The following is an 8,679-nucleotide window of genomic DNA, read 5'->3' on the forward strand; positions in this document are numbered from 1 at the left end:
GAGTTGAGGCAGGCTCAAAAAGATACAAAATACGTTTTCACATTCAGTATCGGACCTAGTTTGTCAAATTACAAAATAAGTAAGGCAAATTACTGAATACAGAAAGCTGAGTGTTTAGTGTGTTCTGTGAAACTCTGTTATTCTAAAGGGCTGCAGATACTTTTCGAAGTTCAAAATTATGAAAGTAGTTTCTCGAAACCAGGAATCCGCCTTTGAATCACCTTTGCCATCGACATATACCTCGACAATGTCTGATCTTGAGGTACGATGCTGGCCCAAGAAGCCAGTTGTCGTAAGTTCGAGTCTAGGTTCGGGAGAGACTGTTAGTGTCAGTCATAGCGCAATTGTCCTGTACTCTAAAAAGCTGGCTGCGAAGTCTGTATATAAAAAACAGAAGATCAAGTTCCAAATCGGAATGTAGCACCCGAATGCTTTGCTTTTCTTTCGACCTATACTCAATTGAATACATTTGCCTTCTCTAACACGAATAGAAAGATATTTATACTCTTGAAAACACTCAACCCGATTTCCGAACGTTTTGAATTGCGAACTTTATAGCCTAGAGATAACATCACAATACACGTCTTAAGACTTTATTAAAAACATAAGCAGAATTCACCATTTGAATGAAACGAAAACATCAGTTGTATCTATTGAAATCTATCGTCATATTTTTAGTTAATGGACGATAAGACTTCTTCCTCTTGATAAAATAAGTCCTTCTCATAGTTAAACTGACTAGAGGAATATTGATCTTCTCCAGGAAATTAATAATTAATAAGAATTGGCAATATGTATTGTTAAAGTTTGCTCAAACAGTTTTATAATTTGAAAACAAGTGCTTGCAGAGAGGAATATTTTAAACAAGTTAGCATTGACTGCGTTTGTTTACGTCGTGTTTATGTGACGATTTTCACCTCTCAACGAAACTTAAAAGTATACTGTGATACACCGTTCTATACCTATAGCTGAACGTTTTTAGTTCGGAAATAGTGAAATACTTATGTTGCAACTATCTGATAGTGCATAGTTTTGCTATTTTCTTTTTGAATTTAGGTGTGATTTGGATTCTGAGTTAACATTTATTAATCATTTAAATACGATAATCAATAAAGCCAACAGTATGACCCATCTCCTGGGCCATATTCCGGATAACTGGCTGAAGGTGAAGGTAGTGTTTATCCCCAAAGTTAACCTAAGACTTTCAGACCCACAAGTCTGACTTTATCACTCTTCAAGTTGACGGAGAAAATAATGGATAAATATATCCGTGATGAGTTTCTTAAAGACTCCCCGCTGAATAGGAACCAACATGCCTATCAAAGCGGCAAGTCAACAGAAACTGCTCTTCACATCTTAGTGACGTTGATTGAAAAGTCCCTGAGTTATCAGGAGACGGCGCTTTGTGCCTTTCTTGATATTGAAGGGGCCTTCGATAACACGTCCTTTGCATCAATTAATACGGCTCTCTCCAATAAGGGAATCGACCACACTTCAAGGAGCTGGATACACGCAATGCTCTCTAGCAGAGTGATCACAGCAACCTTGGGAGATTCGTCTGTAACAATGTCAGTGATTAAGGGATGCCCGCAAGGAGGAGTTCTCTCGCCCTTGTTATGGTCACTAGTTGTCGACGCACTTCTCAATAAGCATTCACAGCTTGGATACGAGGTCATTGGATACGCTGATGACATCGTCCTCATCGTCAGAGGTAAAGATGACGCAACTCTGTCGAGCCGAATGAAAGCGGTTCTGGATGCCACCACGTTATGGTGTCTACAGGGTCTAAACATAAACCCCTTAAAAACAGTCCTAATTCCATTCAGTAGACGAAGGAAGATCTCCATCACTCCTCCAACACTGAATGAAGTCAGACTGGGCTTCAGCAATGAAGTCAAATACCTCGGAATTATTCTGGATAAGAAACTGAATTGGTCTGCACAACTGTATCATGCAGCTAAGAAAGTGATCTCGGCGATCTGGGCTTGCAGAACTCTGTTCGGTAAGACCTGGGGACTGAAACCAGACTTGGCACAAGTCAAGACCATTGCCCGACCAAGAATCACCTATGCTGCCCTTGTGTGGTGGCCCAAGGTGAACGAAAAGACTGCGCAAGCCAAACTCAAAAAAGTTCAAAGACTTGCATGTCTTTCGGTTACCAGCGCTATGCGAACAACTCCAACTGCAGCCATGGAAGCAATGCTCTGCCTACTGCCTCTACATCTTCAGGTGAAAAAGGAAGCAGAGCTTGGCGCTCTAAGGTTGCAAAGGAGGATAACTATACTCGAGGGGGGCCAAATCGGCCACCTTCGCATACTTAGAGAGTTCAAACTAACTCCGCTATTAAATACAGTCTCCGACTGGATGGACGATAGGACCAACATGGATATTCCGTATAGAGTGATGGAAACAAACCGCTCTATGTGGAACAATGCAGGCCCTAATCTTCTACCTGGCATCGTCAGTTTTTATACGGATGGCTCGAAAATGGGATCCCTAACGGGATCCGGTATATACGGACCCGGTATCAGGAAAACATTTTCGGTGGGCAAATGGCCCACCGTTTTTCAAGCAGAGGTATATGCCATATATATCTGCGCAAAAATATGTCTGCAACACAACTACAGGCATACGAAAATCGGTATATTCTCGGATAGTCAAGCAGCACTACTAGCGCTTAAGTCCGTCGAATGCGCTTCCAAACTTGTTTGAGAATGCATTGAAACTCTACGGGAACTCTCCCGGCAGAATTCAGTTTTTCTGTTTTGTGTGCCCGGACATTGCGGAGACGAGGGTAGCCGTTTCTGGGTATGTCAAATTCCGCTATCAAAAGCGAACCGCTAACCTGGGAAAGGCTAGAAATAGCATCCCAATGGCAACAGGTACAGGGTTGTAGACAAGCTAAAAAGTTAATCTATCCGAACCCCGGAACCGCCAGAAAGTTACTTAGTCTAAATCGTAACAAACTACGGATAATCACGGGACTCCTTACCGGAAACTGTCCCGCTTTTTATCATTTAAAGAAAATAGGTGTAGTGTTGAACGACACCTGCCGATTCTGCAAATCTGAACCAGAGAGTTCAGAGCATTTACTTTGCTCTTGCGGAGCTTTTGCTTCCTCTAGGTACAACTTCTTAGGAAGTTTCCTTTTAACTCCATACCAAGTATGGAGCTCTAATCCCAAGCAGGTCATTAGTTTCATCAACTATGTTGTACTTAATTGGGGTACAGGTTTACAACAAAATAGTTCTACTCCATCAATGAGTACGAGCAATCCGTAACCTGTGCACAGCAATCGGGGCCAGCCACAAAAGACAATCAGTAAGACTGTCGCAGTGGCATTTCAGTACCCAGTGCCCTTCAGGCATACATTGGAAAAAAGACCTATCTGAAAGACCCGTACACAATTCACAGTTAAGTTAAAGGGCATGTGCCTAAGTGCACAAACGAAGGCTTGACGTGGGACTATGGTGGGTGTAAAGATTTAGTTCTGCCATAGTCATACAATACAACACATACCATACGAGTACCATACACTATACCATACAAACACACGTATCATGCACATTTATACCAATAACGTACAAATATCATACAAAACAAGCCATGAAAATATCACAAAAAACCATATTCACCTGTTATAAACCATACCATACAAAAACCAATCCCCACATAAACTGCCCGTAAATGCATAACAGTCCCATGTAATTTCTCATCTCTTCTGAAATAAACCTCAAAAACTATTTCACATACCTGGTGCTCTCAAAAACCGCTAGAAAAAGCTATGTTTGTTGCTGAATTGATGAAAAAATATAATTTTTGGTCAGTCCCATTTTACAAATAGACGTAAAACAGGCTCAGAGCTGAAAATAAGTACTGTAAAATTATAGTCACTATTATTGGAAGAGCAATTAAAGTGTACAAATAACAATTAAACCATTAAACAAATGCCATATATATATATACAGGTCGGACTCGATTATCTGGAACATCAAAAAAAATTTCATTCCGGATAATCGAGTTTTCCGGATAATCGAATCACACAAAAAATACTGAAATTTTGCGATTAACGAACATAAAATAAATATTTCTTTTTTTTATTTTACTTGTATGATGCAGTGGCGTAACCCGAAGTTACTTCTGAGGCGAAAGGGGGTAAAATCTTAAGAAGCAAATAAAATAAATTGGACATTGATTATTTTCACTCAATTCGAACTTGTCCCAAACATGCCGGAAGTGACCTAAATGGTAACAAATATACCAGAAGGGATGGTAAAGGCAAAATTTCGAAATCAACATTAAAAAAGAACACCAAAAAATAAAATTCCGGATAATCGAATTCCGGATAATCGAGTTTCCGGATAATCGAGTCCGACCTGTATATATATATATATATATATATATATATATATATATATATATATATATATATATATATATATATATATATATATATATATATATATATATATATATATATATATATATATATATATATATATATATATATATATATATATATATATATATATATATATATATATATATATATATATATATATATATATATATATATATATATATATATATATATATATATATATACATATATTTACTCCGGAGAATACATTTTTTACACACACGCTATGCATACACACGCTATACATACACACGTTATACTTACTGCGCTTTACACACATTCACATAGGCTTTTTACACACACATACACAAACACACATGCTACTCACACACACACACACACACACACACACACACACACACACACACACACACACATACACACACACACACGAAACTCACACACACGAAACTCACACACACACACGAAACTCACACACACACACGCAACTCATACACACACATTCACACGAAACTCACACACACACACTACTCTCTCTCTCTCTCGCTCACACACACACGCTTCTCTCTCACATACACATGCTACACACACACACACACACACACACACACACACACCACACACACCCACATACACACACGCTACTCATACACACATACACACACGTGCTATTCACACACATACAAACGCTACTCACACACACATACACACACACGGTACTCACACATACATACACACACGCTACTCACACACATATGCTATACACACATCCGCGCACTATACACACACGCACTTTATATCACCCACCATACCTACACAAATGACTATCGGCAGCATCCAAACGGCTTCCTAGTCTTCCAATGGCCCCTTCCAATCGCTTTCAATGGTCCCCAGTGCCGATCACGTCCAGTTCCGGGTTGTATTCCAACAACGATATCTGAACTAAAGTACCACTGGTGGGGTTCTACTCAGATCGAAAGGAACCAAACTGTTCGCCTTGACGGTCAACCAGGGAGTGAGCTTCTCTTGATTGATTTCTCTTGAAGGGACCTTAACCCCAAACGGTCATTCGTCCCTGAATGAGCTTCACTCCCAGTACATAGACCTATTATAGCGTCGCTCAGTATGGATTGGGTGATTGTGAAAGAATCAATCACGTGGAAGCATCTCTGATTCCTACCCAAGTCGCTTACGTCGGGTGAAGAATGCAATGCCAATTGGCTGGCATTGCTAGCCAATGACTGAATGCTTGAAACCATTTCGTCTATATTTTTAAAGTCTGCGTTAGGAAAAATTTATTTGGACATTCAACCTTGGAACTTCTCCTTAACTTTCGCGAAGAAATAAAGAAATGGTAAGTAGAATATCTTGTTATACAAATCTTGTATATTTTAGCTATCCAACGGTATATGAATTATTGAAATCGGTACAGTTGTTTGAGAACTATTAGCATCTGAAAATTTTGAGAAATATTCCGGATTTTAGGAATGTGTGTGAAAATGTGCATTCTTGCAACGCGTAGAACTTTTTACATCTTGTTTTTTATTTTAGATTTATATGTTTCCAATAAACTAGAATTTATTCCGAGTTTACTGTCGGTAACCGCAGGTCAGTACCATCTGTAATTTTGTCAATTTTGAGTTAGCATCGGATTTTTGCCTATCTTTGAGTGTATTTTCAGATGTACCGGTAAAAAATAGTGGATTCTTCAATAAAAGTGGAAATTAATACCAAATCGAATTGTGAAAAGTAACCGCAAGTCAGTCCCAGAGGAAAAACAACCGAAAGTCAGTCCCAATTCCCAAAAGAACATACATAATACAATAAAATGGATGGGGAGTAAACAAAAGAAGTTTGATATGACCTTTTATATAAAAATAAGTTATCTAGTAGGAATTATCAGTTACTGAGATTATTTTTTAGTTTGAATTCGTGATAAATTCATGTGCAGCAATTTCCTGCTAATACGAATGCAAGTCCATATTTCTTCTTGGTTCGCTTCTTCGTGGATCTATCTGGAAAATCTTCAGTACCGTAAACTGGGGTGACTTTGATCACCGGGGTGACTTTGATCACTATACCTCTTTTCTGAAAATGTGGTAAAAAAGCGCTCGTATTGCTTGGGATTTGTCGTAATCTTCACTGATTGTGTGGATATATGTTCGCATTGCTACTATTCATGCATTTCCAGCTATTTAAAGAGTGTTTTTCATGCTAAATTTTATTTGAAAATGAAGTGTATTCTTGGCGATTTTTGTTGCATACAAACAATCGGTTCAAGCAGATTCAAAACAACAAGTTGCAATACGTAAAGTGTTTTTATTTTGTTCCCAGATTAGTTCTTAAGATGAACAAATATTATAACAATACATTTTATTGTTATTTTTGCAAGTTTTTCCTCGAAGGCAATGTTGAGACCCAATTTTTCTCCACAGCGTATTACATATTTCTTCTTAACAAAAATCCAAGACGTGAAGTAACATGCAAATTTGGACAATTTCATAAGTCATATTCCTCGTGGACTAGTTTTTGACTTTAGACCACCTTCTGTCTCAGTGAATAATCATTCATATATATTCTAAAAATTTTTCATGAATCTTGGACATTCGCCATTATAAACTGTTCACGTAGAATGTGAATGGCCCCCAAATTGCTTTCCATATTTATAACTCGTTTAAGTCGTTTAAGGCTGTTCAATTTAGTGAAATTAGCAAAGTGTTACTCCAAATTCAGCAAAACAATGAAGTGATCAAAGTCACCCCGGAATGATTATTGGTGTAAAATTTTTAGAGCATATTTAAAAACAGCAAAATTTTTGCTAAACTTTTGAAGTAGTGACTGAATCTTTTTCAATGCATGCCAGTACTTATTTTAAAAATATCAAAGAATATTGTTTTCAGTATATTCTGAAAATATTTGAGATACAATCAAAAAAGTGATCAAAGTCACCCCAGTTTACGGTATCGATAACACTTCCATCAGAATCCAGGGAATCGTTCCAAGATATCTCTAAAGATGATGCTCGATCCTAAAATGGATTTTGATCATCTTGACATTTGTTGTCGGATGAACCAACTGGTGTCCCTTCCGGCTTCAGTTTCTTCATCCGAATCCTCCCCGGTTGAGCTTTTATCGGTTCCGTACATCATGAGATTTTCCAACGCCGACATTTTTTAAACTGTTCTCATTGACATAAACTTCCGAACTCCGAAGGATTGATGGTTGTTCACGGCAACGAATAACAACACGTCAACACGTACTATAGCATCAACATGACAATGTGACTGACTCGCGGTTACTTTTCTCTTCGGTGTAGAATGTAACGGCAAGTCAGTCACACTCAAGGTTTTTATCATGAAATCAATGATTTCAGTGGTTTTTGCAACGTAATTAGTGCAGGTTGGTATGCAAACTTTATTTTAGCATGAATATTATCAAAATAATTCATCTTAATTAAGTAATAACTGAGCGTGAATAAAATATCTTTCGAAGCTGTTTTCTTGGGGCTGACTTGCGGTTACCGGGAGTCATTGATTTTTTCCCGTGTTGGGTATTTTCGTCACTGCGACCAATTTTTTGATATTTTGTGACACATTATCATGGCTGGCTGGTTGATTGATACCTAAAGCCACAGGTTTGACTAGCAATCAAGATGTGTACCAGAACGAGTATTTGAAGAAAATTTTAATTCCATTCCTCCAAAAACACCAGAAAAAAAGCATCATAATACTATGCCAAAAAATCACAAACGTTTCTGAACAACTACTCGACCCTATTTGTAGCCGAAATACGTAACCCAACGAGTCTGCCTTAGTATCGTCCAATCGAAGATTCCAAGAGATGTCTAGTTCCTTCGTGTAATAAAATAACTAGAGTCGCATGGAGGCCTGTACACTGTTCCGGCATCATGGAAATAAGCCAATCGTCGTATGTTAGAGTCCCAGCTCGAGAAAGACTGTCAGTGTTCAGTAGGATCGTATCGCTAGCCCCACAACTGTCCCATACACTAAGAGTTGGGTGTGAAATCTGTGTACAGTAAGGTCGCTTTTTACGCGGGTTGCTTTCCTCCATTACTCAAAAACGGTACAAGATATCGACCTCATTTCAATCACGTTTTCCGTTTTAGGCCACGAGCGATCATATGCCAGTTTTCAAAAAAATTCACAATTTTTGGTGTATATACTCAAAATTTAGAATATTGAATTTTGGTCTCTAGATTGGCCACCATCATATTCAAACGAGGTTTTAACGATTTAGGACGGTTTTCTTCGTTACTTCGTTCAAAAAAGTCGATTTTT

Source organism: Wyeomyia smithii, chromosome 3 (assembly GCF_029784165.1).
Source record: "Wyeomyia smithii strain HCP4-BCI-WySm-NY-G18 chromosome 3, ASM2978416v1, whole genome shotgun sequence".
Classification (NCBI taxonomy): domain Eukaryota; kingdom Metazoa; phylum Arthropoda; class Insecta; order Diptera; family Culicidae; genus Wyeomyia; species Wyeomyia smithii.